The sequence below is a fragment of the Leptodactylus fuscus genome, chromosome 5 (assembly GCF_031893055.1).
Source record: "Leptodactylus fuscus isolate aLepFus1 chromosome 5, aLepFus1.hap2, whole genome shotgun sequence".
In the NCBI taxonomy this organism is placed as follows: Eukaryota; Metazoa; Chordata; class Amphibia; order Anura; family Leptodactylidae; genus Leptodactylus; species Leptodactylus fuscus.
Genome location: NC_134269.1, coordinates 77,048,650 through 77,062,006, shown reverse-complemented (window position 1 = coordinate 77,062,006; position 13,357 = coordinate 77,048,650). Strand labels below are relative to the sequence as shown.

The 13,357-nt window shown below is 40.8% G+C and overlaps 1 protein-coding gene across 3 annotated transcripts in view; it reads right to left on the bottom strand.

Moving 5' to 3' along the window:
• Window positions 1-13,357, bottom strand: part of MAPK6 (mitogen-activated protein kinase 6) — a 37,668-nt gene that overhangs the window by 12,953 nt on the left and 11,358 nt on the right. The window contains exon 1 of one of the 3 annotated variants that reach the window (XM_075273468.1): window positions 516-663. The exons of the other annotated variants lie outside the window; for them this stretch is intronic. The gene's annotated coding sequence lies outside the window, so the exon portion shown is untranslated. Of the gene's footprint in view, window positions 1-515; window positions 664-13,357 lie in introns of those variants that run through there. 3 annotated transcript variants of the gene reach the window in all.

Sequence of the window (13,357 nt, the reverse complement as noted above, 5' to 3'; positions counted from 1 at the left end):
CGGCTACACGTCAATCACCGCCACAATGTACGGGGGTCTCTATTCACAGCGCTCACTACGTCGGCATTCACAGCCCTACACCAGCACGATACGTACTCCGCGTCACATACAGTACAGTGGCTCTTACCACACACTAAAGGGGGTTACATGAGACGTGGCATATAAACGTTCCCCCAGTATAACAGCTATATGCCGGGTCTATATAGGGAGGTATAAGGGGGAGAGTAGAAGAAAACAGTCCCTCACTGCGGGCAGCACACAGCTGGCCACAAAGGTTAGGGCCGGTGTGCTGGACGTCTAGAGTCCCTGGGAACCTCCGGGTCCCCGGTGTATAGAGCTAGGGGGTAGCGGCGGAGCGCTACCGGAGATGAGAGAGTCAGGAGCGGAGCGAGGACTGAGGTCCCATTGTTAAGTTGCCGGAGACATGGTTCTTCTTCACACAATGGAGACACCGGCAGTCTGCAGTCAGGGACAGAGGAGGCGCCACAAGCCGAGGAACATGGAGGTGTACTTACAGCTCTCGTATGTGTCATATGGAGGGAGGACAGGCACCGGGGACAAGGCTCGGGGACTCCGCTCTGCTGCTCCTCTCGCCCTGCGTCTTCTCGCTTGCTCTTTGCCGCAGTCGCCATGTACTCGGACTGCTGAGGGCGGAGACTCGCAGACACCCGATCCGCCGCCTACTGCGTCACCCGGAACGCCCCCTGCAGGCGACAGCGTCACCTAGGCGGGAGAATTCAAAACTACCTCATGTGATTCACACACCTAAGTGGCCTCGTGAGGGAGAGGGGACAATGTGGCGGGATTATTATGGGCACACAGATGTACAGCACTATCATGTATAGGCCTGTGCCAGGCATTAGTGTCACCTCAGAGCATGAACAGACTTCTGGTAATGCCATCTATCTCCCACAGGGCAGGAAGGCCTGTATAGCTGTGCATTGCCTCTTTTAGCACTACCAATCCAGGATCGTAGGACCCCCGAACTGAAACCTAATCCGCATAATAAAGCGGTTACCTTAGGAAGCCCGCAAACCGCATAGACTATAATGGGGTCCATGTGGTTTCTGCCTGGTTTACACCTAAAAAGGGAGAAAAATGCGGAGAGAAAAGTGCACCCAGCGTCACATGCGTGGGCTGCAGATTGTCATTGGATGCACCATAATCTGTTACATCCAACACATGCAAACAGACCCTTTACAGTACATTACACGCCAGAGTTTAGCAGATTTTCTGTGTTGCCATCTGCAGCAAATCTATGGTCGTGAAAGTACCTTACTATACTGTGCCCACATTATAAGGATCCATTCACACGGAGTAAACGCATGCTCATTTTGGCAAAATACACGTGTAAAGAATACACGTGTAACAATAAGACTCATTGACTTCAATGACATTTTACACGTGTATTATGACGTGTTTTTTCACACATGTAAAAAATGTCATTGAATTCAACAGGAGTCTTATTTTTACACGTGTATTTTTTACAAATGTATTTTGCCAAAATGAGCGCACATTTACTCCGTGTGAATGGACCCTTAGGGTTGTGTGACTGAAATAAAATAAAGTATAGTCAAACAAATATGTAGGACATCTATTGTCCTCTGTGGTCACATGTAAGTTACATACAGATCTCTGCTGAGGCCAGGGATTGTCTGTACTGGTAACCTCAATAGCGGCAGAATATCATAAGCGGATGTCAACCAGCATTGGATGGAAGAGCTGTGACCCAAAGAACGAAAACCTAATCCGCTTAAAAAGCAGTTATCCGCGGACCCCATAGAATAGAATGGGGTCTGCTGGTTTTCTGCCCAAAAAATGCGGAGAGAAAAGTCCTGCAAGCAGAAATTTTCACATTTTTTGGGCGGATTCTGGGACTGAAATGCTAAACGTAGTTCCAACATTAGTGTGAACCTAGTCTTACTTAGCTTTTCATTTTTTTTTACTTAAAAGGAGTCATTTGGGGCACTAAAACACCCACAGGTCTTTATGGACTGTGGGTTTATTGTCCCAGATATTCCTGTTAGGGCTAGTTCACAGCAGAATCCACGTCATAATCCTCCTCCATACAATGGTGGTCTATGTAGACTGCTAGCTTTTTTTTTTTTTTTTTCTGATAGCAGAGAAAAAAAAGCGACATGACCTTTCTTCAGGCGTTTTCCGCCTGAAGAAAGCAATAGAAGTGAATGGGAAGTGTTTTTTACCGTGAGTTTTTTTTTTTGCGGCCAATTCTCTTAAAGGATGGGAAAACCGCCTGGAAGCGTTTTTTACAAAAAAAAAAACGCTCCATAGAAAGCGTGCCAAGGTAAAAAAAAAAGCTTTTTTTTCTGGTGCCAAAATAAGCCACACGTTATTTACGTGTGAACTAAGCCTTACAATGTAATCTTCAGATGCACTCAAAATAAAAAAGCTTTTTGTTGCACATGCAGAGTTTTTGAGTCCTACAGTCCCAATGAGGGCAGCAATCCCATTCCAGAGGTACTAGCCTCCTCTGTGTACACTATCAGGTGGAAGCCAGTACTGCACAATAAAGTTGCATTCCCTTTCCTGTGATTGGCTGCCATGAACGTGTTACAAAGTTTACCTTGGTACCTAATATTCCTTATAGTTCAATCTGGCTAGACAGATATAGCAGAAATTAATTTGTCCTTTATTCAGCTCTTATGAGGCAAAAGGATTTGGGAAATTTTTCTGCATCCACCCCCCCCCCCCCCCTCCCTTTAGTATGGCAGAGCTTGATCTCTGTGTGTAGAACCTACAGCAGTAATTGACATGCTGCAAGTTTACAACCCATAGTGTAACTAGTGTAACGTGACCTTTTACACAGCATGTGGGTAGGATTTGTTTACATCCCATCCTCTGTTTTAAGCCCAGTGTGTCCCTGACGTTAAAGAGTTACCTAGTAAAGCCATTGTGGCAACATGCAAGAACAGTATGCCATAAAGTATAACAATTCTTTGCAATGAATACATGTTATAACGTAGTCATCTATGTCTATGTGTAATAGATACTCAGCTTCATCATACTTGCTCATAACATGAAACTGTACATTTGTTGTGTAGGCAGTAGGGGATTTTCTCACCAACATTTCATATTTTGTGTCTAACAAAAACAAAAAGCTCAGAAAAGACTGTTTTCAGATATTAACCATCAAAGTGACAGGTATACAAAGAAAGTACCCGCTCTTCCCCAGCAAAAAAAAAAAAGGCCCCCATTCAGCCAGGATACAACTATTGTTTCTAGGTAGGCACATGGGCCGATGTTTACTAATGCTGTCTAATAGGTAGACAGTGTAAAACTCAAGCAGGCAGTCTGAAGATGTGCCACACATGTCACAGTGACTCACGCAGTGTAATAGATTTGGAGTGTCTTTCTCAAGATTAGACCCTTTGCTTTTAAATAAATCGGCTTTTTATCACATGACAAAATCACACTCCCTTTTCTTGAGACTTGAAAAGTGTCTAGCAAGGAGCAATCTGTCCTTGTTGACAAAATTTTTATTAATTTGATTTCCACCAAAAAGAAGGTGTAGTTTAGCAGAATTTGGGCACAGCGCCAAAATAGTAAATTTGGCCATTGATCTCCTATTCAGGCTTTATCACACTTCAGCTACAGATATCATGTACAAATATACTACTCTCTCACTTCACTGCTTCAGACACCTGGAGGACCTCCCCTATCCTTGGGACAGGGTCAATGAGTCTGACTTATTTCCAAAACCCTGAGAAAGCTAGAATTTGAGTAGCTGTCATAGGAGCAGCCCAGTATATGAGTCACCCAGTCTCCAAACCTGCTGGAGATAAGCAGTTCACTGTATCACCCTTTTACAGAGAGGTTAAATAAAAAGAGATGGACAAATTTACGTACAGTAAAAACCTCTTTAAGAATTAACCCCCTCCCCTCCCAACTGCATTGAAAACTGGACTTCTAGGAAGTGGTTTTCTCAAAGAAGTCCAGTATTCATAATGTATGGTGAAACTGAAATTGTGTCACAGGAAATCTAGTCTGGATAAAGTGGTGGTCTTCTTAAAGAGATGGACTTTTGGAGCGGTTTGACTGTATTTTTCTCATAATTAAGCCTCATTAGTTCATCTTATTAAAAACAAAGACATGCTAAGTACAGTAGATCTACACTGATCAGCTATAACACACATTACCTGCCTAATATTGCGTCACCCTCCAGCTGTCAATACAGCTCTAACCCCCATGGATTTAAAGATGTCTGGCACCAGGATGTTAATGGCAGATCCTTGGTCTTTGGAGTTGTTAGGTGGGGCCTCCATCGGACTTGTTTTTCCAGCACGTCCCACAAATTCGCAATCAAATTGAAAAATAGAGAATTTTGAGTCAACACATTTAATTCTGTTTGTTTCCTCAGAACATCCAAGAACAAATTTTGATGTGTGGCAAGGCACATTATCGTGCAGACAGAGTCCAGTTTTAGTTGTGCACAGAGGTTAGCCTGAGCATTGGTCTCATACATGGCAGGCTATAATGTACAATGTGGGCATATTACATTTTTCATCAATTCTTCTACAGTAACCCTTCTGTGGGTCTCGGCCACCTATGATCTTGTTGTTGGTTCACCAGTATACTTCCTTGTACCACATTTGATAAGTATTAACTGCTCATACCAGGAATACCCTAAATGACTTGCTGTGTTGGAGATGCTCTGTTGTCTAGTCATCACAAACTGACCCTTGTCAATGTGTCCAGATTATAAAAATATGTAGTAAGCAAAGTGTCAAGGGCAAGTCCATGGAGGGTACGAGTAAATGACTTAGGACCCTCAATATAAGGAGAACTCATCACACATTGTACTGGTCTTCTACTTGATTATGGTAGGAAGGTTTTGTTGTATGTGCTACTAGTTGTAATATTTTAATATACATTGAATAATTTAAATTTTTCACTTTTATCCTTTTTCTTAGCTAAAGTTAGTTTTATTTATTCTAAAAATAGCAAAGGGCCCCCACGTAATGTATTGAGCAGAGGTAAAAAGTTCTTCATCCATCAGTGTAGGTAGGTGTTTATACAGCTTGAAGATAAATTTTAGGACTCAATTCATTCCAGTTGTGCAGTATTCCTTTGGTATATCTATTTGCAAGTTCTAAAGAAAGTACACTTTACATGGTTGGGGTTTAAAACCAGTGTAAAATCTTGTGCCACATGACCTATGTTCCAGCCTGACATTATAACAAGCGCTCACAAAGATAGCGTTGTTGTTATATTATGTTGCTTGTTGCCAGACAAGAATAGTATATTGATGTTTTAGTACAGAGTAACTCTTCAAGGTAATTGCTGTTTACATTAACACTGAGAAGTTGCAATGGGATACACTGTGACATTGTTCCTGCTCTTACCTGTTTTCAGTCTGTCCTAGGGACAATGCTACACGGGCATTAAAACAACTCCTCGGTATCTCTTTATGTGTGTGTTTTACCTAGGGCTCAGCAATTCTATCCTAAGGCCACGTTCACATCTGCTCCGTAGTCTTTGTTGGAGACTCTGTCACGGTGTCTGCCAAAAACTGGCAGAGGAAAAAGTCCTGCATGGAGATTTTGTTTATTCACATATCAATCCTGATTGGATATTGTACATATAGTGTCATATCCTGTAGCCAGTGGCAGTGTGAGATAGGATGGTAAGTTCACATCCATTAATTGAGTAGACTCGATTTTGGTTATTTTATGGTTAATTGCCCAGCCCTAGCTTTACTACAAAATATGCAATATAGGTTTGTGTTATCTACGTCTCAAAATTTGTCAACTAAAAACTGTAAGAGTGGTTTTACATGCAGGGGCCCACATTTACTAATACTGTCTATAAGACAGATGGCATAAACTTATACTTTGCTCTCACAAAATGCACCAAATTCATCCCGGTGGATCATGGTGCCTGATCTATTTGGTGCATCATACTAAAAGTTAGACAGTCTCCTTTTTTTAAGTCATCTCTTAGGCCTCATTCACACAACAGCGCCGTGCACTTGGATTTGAAAAAGTCTTTTTTTCACAGCCGAGTGTATACCCAAGAGTAATCCATTTTCTTTGACTCCTGCTAGACATAAGTGAGTTCGGCCTGACAAATAGCATGTTCTATTCTTTCTCGGATCGTTCACACGGACCACTTAGTGGGCTACTTTACACTATTACTTGCAAAGCACAAAGATCGGGGTTTTTTGGTGCAAATCATCAATAAAATCACAATGAATATTAGGAAAAAAGAATAACTGAAGTAAGCACAAACTATAGATAGGAATGGTGCATCACTCGGATGATGCGGAAATGATGCACATAAAGAGCTCTATAGTAGTAGTAAGGTGAAGGAACTGCACAAACACTGTCACACATCAGATTGCTGTGAAGTAGTAGGACCAAGGGAAAGATGTCCACACCAGGAGGAGTAGGATAGCCAGAGACTGAATAAGATGGCGTGGTGAAATGTTACACAGTGTAGAGTGCTAGAATTATTTTGCTGCCTGAAGTAAACACAAAGAGTCCAGCTCACCAGTCCCAGGGTTTCCACAGTACATGAATCTATGATCGGTCAATGTAATGTCAAGCACAAAGAATACAGTCCAGCACTTTAAATGAGAAAGTTCTTCAACTTTAATCCAGATTAAAATACATAGATGTTGGAGCGAGGATGGGCTCATGTAGAGATCCTACTTGATTCACAGATGACCTGCTCTTATTCATGATATATACTAAAGTGCTCCACAACACCACCTCACATCTGTAACAGCTGCTACCAAATAGAAACTGCCTTATATATCTGGGACTGAATATTATCAGCAATAGGGCTGTATAGCCAACTAACCAAGTGACTCTGTATTTAAAAGGAGGTATGTAGCTATAACATCACACTGTCATAATAATAGACGCCAATGCAGTTAAACACATATCTTCCCTGTACCAATGTGTTAGAATGATCACATAGTAATCTGGACTAAATAAGTCTGTCTGTGTACTTGTGCTCTCGTTGGTCGGTGGGCCAGGTATGTTATAAGATTAAACCCCACCCCCTTCCCAAGGTCAGGAGTTTACTTTGGATTAACTCTGGGGACTGGACTTTAATATAGTTTATGATGGTGATACCTGCTGGAATTGTTAAGACATATTGTGAATATTGTGTAGTACTTTACCATATGCTATGGATCTGTCCAAATTGTGTTGGATCACTACACTCATCCCTGTTTGCTCCAACATGTATGTATTTTATTCTCGATCTGAAACAAAGCTGATGAACTTTAGCTTTTAAAGAACTAGACTATTTTTTTGCATTTGGAAAAAGAAGAACTGAATTGGTAACTGGCAATATAACTTAACAGCCAAAAAAATGATAGGGAGCTGTTTAGCGTTTATTTATCTATAAGTTCTTATACAAAATTTGTCTCACCAGAAATATTTAGCGTTGTAAAATTGTAACTTTTTTCTTTTATTACTATATGTCATCCTTTCAATAGCTGTCTGCTGAATGTTTGAGCTATTACTTTTGACCCACTGTACATGTGCACACTTGGCTTAGGTGAGCATTCACGTTTTCTGCATGGGCAGGGGGAGTAGGCCGCTTACAGACACCTCTGGTAATGGCTTATCTACCCTAAGAACAAAAGAAGATACATGCAAAATTCAACAGTGTTTGCTTTGCTGTAGCATCATCTCTCAGGAGAGAGTCCTCTGACAGATGAAACTCCTATAGACAACAGAAAGTCAGCCAGCCCTGCCAGAATCAACTGGCTGACGTGTCTCATGTGTATGGTGAATTTTAAATGCTAGATCCTTTGTTCCTGCTCATAAGGAAAGCAATTACGTTGTAGGAATATATTGCATAGCCTTTTCTACTTGCAGTTTTTTAATATGCACACAAAGGTTCACTAAGGTGAAAATGATTTTCTGTATGCTAATGCAAATGCTAACATCCCATTGAGCTTTCTCTACTACTGAACAACCCCAAGAGGGCTCACATAACCTTTACACTCATTAAAGGCATTTCCTACTTCTAAGAACACAGGAAATATTGACATGAGGCTTCTTAACACTGGTATAAAGGGATCAGACTCCACATTACTAGATGTGACTTGCTTTATATGGTTATATATATGTTTATATATATATAACATTCACTCTGTGGCTTCCTGAATATTTCCATTCTAAATCTTATATGACCCATTAATACTGCAAAAACCCTAACAATAATCTCTCTCCAAGTTCAGAAACCTTATCACGAATAGTTCTAACCACTAAAATACATCAATTCAGGCAGTTCAGACAATTATTGTATTATCTGTGACCCATATAGCACGTCGAACACAACAAGGCTGAAAGGTTTCTCTGGAAGAATTCTTACGGTACTTGCATTATAAAACCTGTTAATTTTCCTTTAATGCCTGGAATAAGAAACATAAAGGCAAAAACTTTTACATCTTGTCATTAGTAGCAATTTAAGAAGACCTTAAGACACTCAAATTCTGTGTGGAGCTTAATGTTAGACTATAAATAAATTACCAAGGCACAAAGAGCCTGCTACTATCTCACATAACGCCATGTAAGTTTACATAAGGATTTGCTTACTAAATCGATTAATTTGTTATTATAGGTGAGGTTCAAATCCATACGAAATAGGCAACAACTAAGTAACTAGTGGATGAAAATTGAGAAAAATAAAATTCAACATAATATGCAACATAGTGTTCAAGAGAATTCAACAAAAATGATATTTCAGAAAAGCTTTGTTCCATATATCTTCAAGAAACTCAGCTTGAATCAATAGTACAAACTAATATAAGATACTGAAAGATACTCCTGATGACGTGGCTGTGCTTGGAGCATAGGGATAATGCCCCCTATGTTCCGTGAAGATGATTTGCATATGAATGAGGTGGAATAAGGCTGAAAGAAAAAAATGAGCATGCCTGGAAGATATGCTTATTTAAAAAGTGATTTTTAAAATAAAAAATTTAAGCAATGATAGGCTCACTTTAATGGTCATCGTAGCACTCCTATGCACATAAGGAAGCATACGCTGCAAAGTCTGAATTCAGCACTGTTATACTGTAGTTTATGTGATTCCAAAGATATCAGTGGCATTATGGTTTCCAATAGAAGTGACTCTTCTTGCACTAGTCATTTAGCATATCATTGTGCCAATATTATCTCCTGTCTACACTCATGCCCTACAGCACTGAACATATTTCTTATACTCCATTCACTGATTCAGACATTTTAAATACATTATCAATCTATACTGTAACGGTGGATACAGGGCTGAGCAAGGAATCGAGGTGGGTGAATCTTACAAGATGAACACATGCATTGTAAAAGGGGCGTGGTTTGCAAAAGGAGTGCACAAAATAATTTCCATTAATTATAATTGAAGTAAAATGCCCAATTAATTGAGATTTTGATCTAGGCCATAATCGCCGAGCCCTATGTGGATATACACAAAGAAAAAAGAATGGCCATTCATGCAAAAGAGTTTATGAGAATGACTTTCCCAAAAACATGATCCATGATGTCCAACTATGTAACAATGTAGGTTTTTTTTTTTTTTTTTAATTTTTTTTTTTAAGTGTAGATTGTGAGCCCCATATAGAGCTCACAATGTACATTTTTCCCTATCAGTATGTCTTTTTTTGGAATATGGGATGGAAATCCATGCAAACACGGGGAGAACATACAAACTCCTTGCAGATGGTTTTTTGCCCTTGGCGGGATTTGAACACCTGAACACCAGGACTCCAGTTAACAATGTAGGTTTGTTTGTAAGGATACATTTGTAGGTATACTTGAACTTTTGAATGCACAAAACAGTTAGTTAAAGCATACCTCACCTTTAAACAAACTTTGCATAAATCAACAGTATTGTGTATACATGGGGAATAACTCTGTCTCTGGCATTTATATGCTTTTAGCAGGTTTACTACACTACTTCACGTTTCCCTTTTGCAGGTTCTATCTGCAGTTTGCATTCCTCCCTTAGCTGGGTGACAAAAAATAACTGTCACATATTGCACATGTTGAATAGAGGAGAATATTCTCAATACCTACCTCTCACCTACTCAGAAACAGGCCTAGGACCATGCAGGACATATATGGAGAATGTGAATAAAGCACTAATGATTATTGAAAGCTCCTATTTAGCTCCATTAGCACTCTAAACTTGTCTATCTGCTATCTCTCTCTGATCACTACTCACCACTTCCCTCTTCCTAGGCTACTCTAGAAGTATGTAATCTGAATTATGTGACCTGCTGTCTGTATTGAGACGCATATAGAACAAGTTCCAGAGTGAAAGTCAGTTGAGCAGACGGTGAAGTAGCATGGAAATACTAGACAATGGATCTGCATAACCATGGAATTTTTACTTTCTTCTCTTGCTCTAGTGGCTTTTTTTTTTATAGCTTCATTGCACACTCCAGAAACACATCTTATACTCATATATAATTGAAATGGTTTATTGTTTTTAAGATGGAAAAATTAGACTTAAAAATCCAAACTGCAGTTCTGTGTTGAAAACAAATGACATAGATCATCAGACTTTGTGGATTATAGGATATCAGAGTGAAATAATATACGTTTTCATTATTAAATTTGCGCTTGTTGCCTATTTACCAATGATACTGCTGGGAATCTCCTCTTTAAAGGGATCCTATCTTTAGATACCCTTTTTTTTCCTGACTAACACGTGGGAATAGCCTTAAGAAAGGCTATTCTACTCCTACCTTTAGTTGTCTTCTCCACGCCACCATTTGGTAGAAATCCAGGTTTTCTTCAGTATGCAAATGAGTTCTCTCGCAGTACTGGGGCGTTCCCCAGCGCTCAAACAGCACTGGGGGCGTCCCCAATGCTGCAAGAGATCTCTCCAGCGCCGCCTCTATCTTCTTCTGGAATGCCCTCTCACTGTGTCTTCTTCCGTCCTGGGTTTCAATCTTTTAGGCATGCGCAGTCGGTTCTGCCATCGGGCCTCGGGCAGAGCAAACTGTGCATGCCCGCGGCCACAAGAAAATGGCCGCTTACACAGTAAGCTGCGTAAGCAGCCATTTTCTTGTGGCCGCAGGCATGCACAGTCGGCTCTGCCCGAGGCTCGATGGCAGAGCCGACTGCGTGTGCCTAAAAGATTGAAACCCAGGACAGAAGAAGACACAGAGAGTGGGCATTCCAGAAGGAGATAGATGCGGCGCAGGAGAATTCACTTGCTGCATTGAGGATGCCCCCATTGCTGTTTGAGCGCTAGGGCCTGCCCCCAGTGCTGGATGTCTACCAAACGGTGGTGTGGAGAAGACATCTAAAGGTAGGAGAAGAATAGCCTTTCTTAAGGCTATTCCTACGTGTTAGCTAGAAAAAAGGGTATCCAATGATAGGATCCCTTTAAGGCCAAGGCCGCATGTGGTGTGAATGCTGCGGTTTGGTGGAAACCTTGCATTTTACAATCCCTAAAAAGTGGTTTTGGAAATTGCAGCATGTCAATTATACCTATGGAAACAGCAGTGGTGTCCACAGAGGAAAACTGGGGAACAGCTAATTTTACCAAGGGAAGCCTTTTCTGTTTGTTGCAGATGAACTATAGTATTATATGGTGGCCGTTCAAATGAGTCCACCAGAATGACTGCCATTTTATAGAGTTGTTCTGTTCTGGCCCATTTAGGTGTGTCCCCTCTTAGAAGTTTATATTCCCTATTATGGCATATGGACAGGAGTCGTCTTCATGAGAAAACAGAATGATACATTAATGAATTTAGAGTAAGTATCACAACATTAACAGGCCACTAGAAATTCTTCTCTGTACTGTATGTGGGTGAATGAAAACAATTTGCAGGTTGAACCGTGCATTGTTAATAACAGGTTATGAGAACAGCAGTGACTGGAAAACTGCAGGCGGTCTTTTGTTTGGGAAACAGACTTCTATGTAGCACATTTTATAAATCATGGTCCAATCTTCTTAAGCTCTGCTGAGTTTGTTTATGTCACTGCTATGAAATAAACCACATAAGAGGCTTTGTCATATATAATGTATGGTATGTATATGAAATAATCAAGAACAAGCATTGGCTAGTGGAGAGAATGAATACAACCATCTAATATACAGTACATTCCTGCTTCACTCTACCTCTGTGTATGGATTCCCTCTAATGATTTTCAACTTCAAAGTAAAAAATAACAAAAGTCAGCCAATGACCATCGATGTTTCACAGCTTCACAAATTACTATTATTAGTTTTGTCTATGTTGGTGACAGGTTCTGTAAACTTGCAAGACTCTGTCTTGAATTCAACTATCCGTCTTTAACTTTAGCCTCTTCTAAATTATTGTTATGTGTAAGGGTGTATTCACACTTGTGTTGAAAGCTCTGTTATGAGCCTCTGTCACAGATCACACCAAAAAGATAGACAAAATAGCGCACTCTTTTGTCCAGTAAAATGCCAGGAAAGCTGCCACAATTAAAGGGGTTGTCTGGATTAATTTGAAATCCTTACACTAAACCACCTCCCCCCTCCTACTTTCTTAATAACATTAGTAATCAAAATGTATATTTACCCATATCCCTGAGGTGGTCACATTAGCAATCAAAATTGTATATTTACCCATATCCATGGGGCGGTCATGTGAAAGCCCGCCCCAGGGAGATTTTCTGATTATCTAGTGATGATTCGTTTCTCCATTTCCGGAAATGGATCGTCACTACTACTCCAGCCACCCATCCACTCCATTATACTTACCTCGGCAGGGTGTGTGCTTTTCTCCTCTTTTCCAAGCAATGTGCGCACACTGCTGCTGGTAATTCACCTCTACTGCGTGTCCAGGCATGTGCAGTAGAGGTGGATCATCGCTAAAGGAGAAGGGAGAGCCATCTCACAGGTAGAAGCGTGGAGAGTAGGGATATAATATGGGTCGGATGTTGGGCTGAGTAGGTAGGGAAGGGCGAGATAGCTAGAGAGACAGGGAGGGGGTGTATGGGAAGGGAGATAGGAAGGAGGGGGGGAGTAAGGTGAGAAGGATAGTGAGGAAGTTAGGCTCTGTTCCCACGGAGTAACGCGCTCCTCATTTAGACACATAAACACGTGTCAGACCGAGGCGCTTCAAAACATACCATTGATTTCAATGGGTGCCGGCTTACGCGCGCTACACACTGAGGTCAGTGGGAGGCTTTATAACCTATTGAAGCATGTAAACAAAAGCAGGAGACACCAGGAGCTCCCAGAGATCTCCAGAAATCGCTTAAAACACGCTAAAAGTTATATGGGTGCATTTAGTAAGATAAGATAAGATAATCCTTTAATAGTCCCACAATTGGGAGATTTCAGTGATACAGTTTCATAGATGGTATAGTAGTATATAACAACAGAGAAAAACACA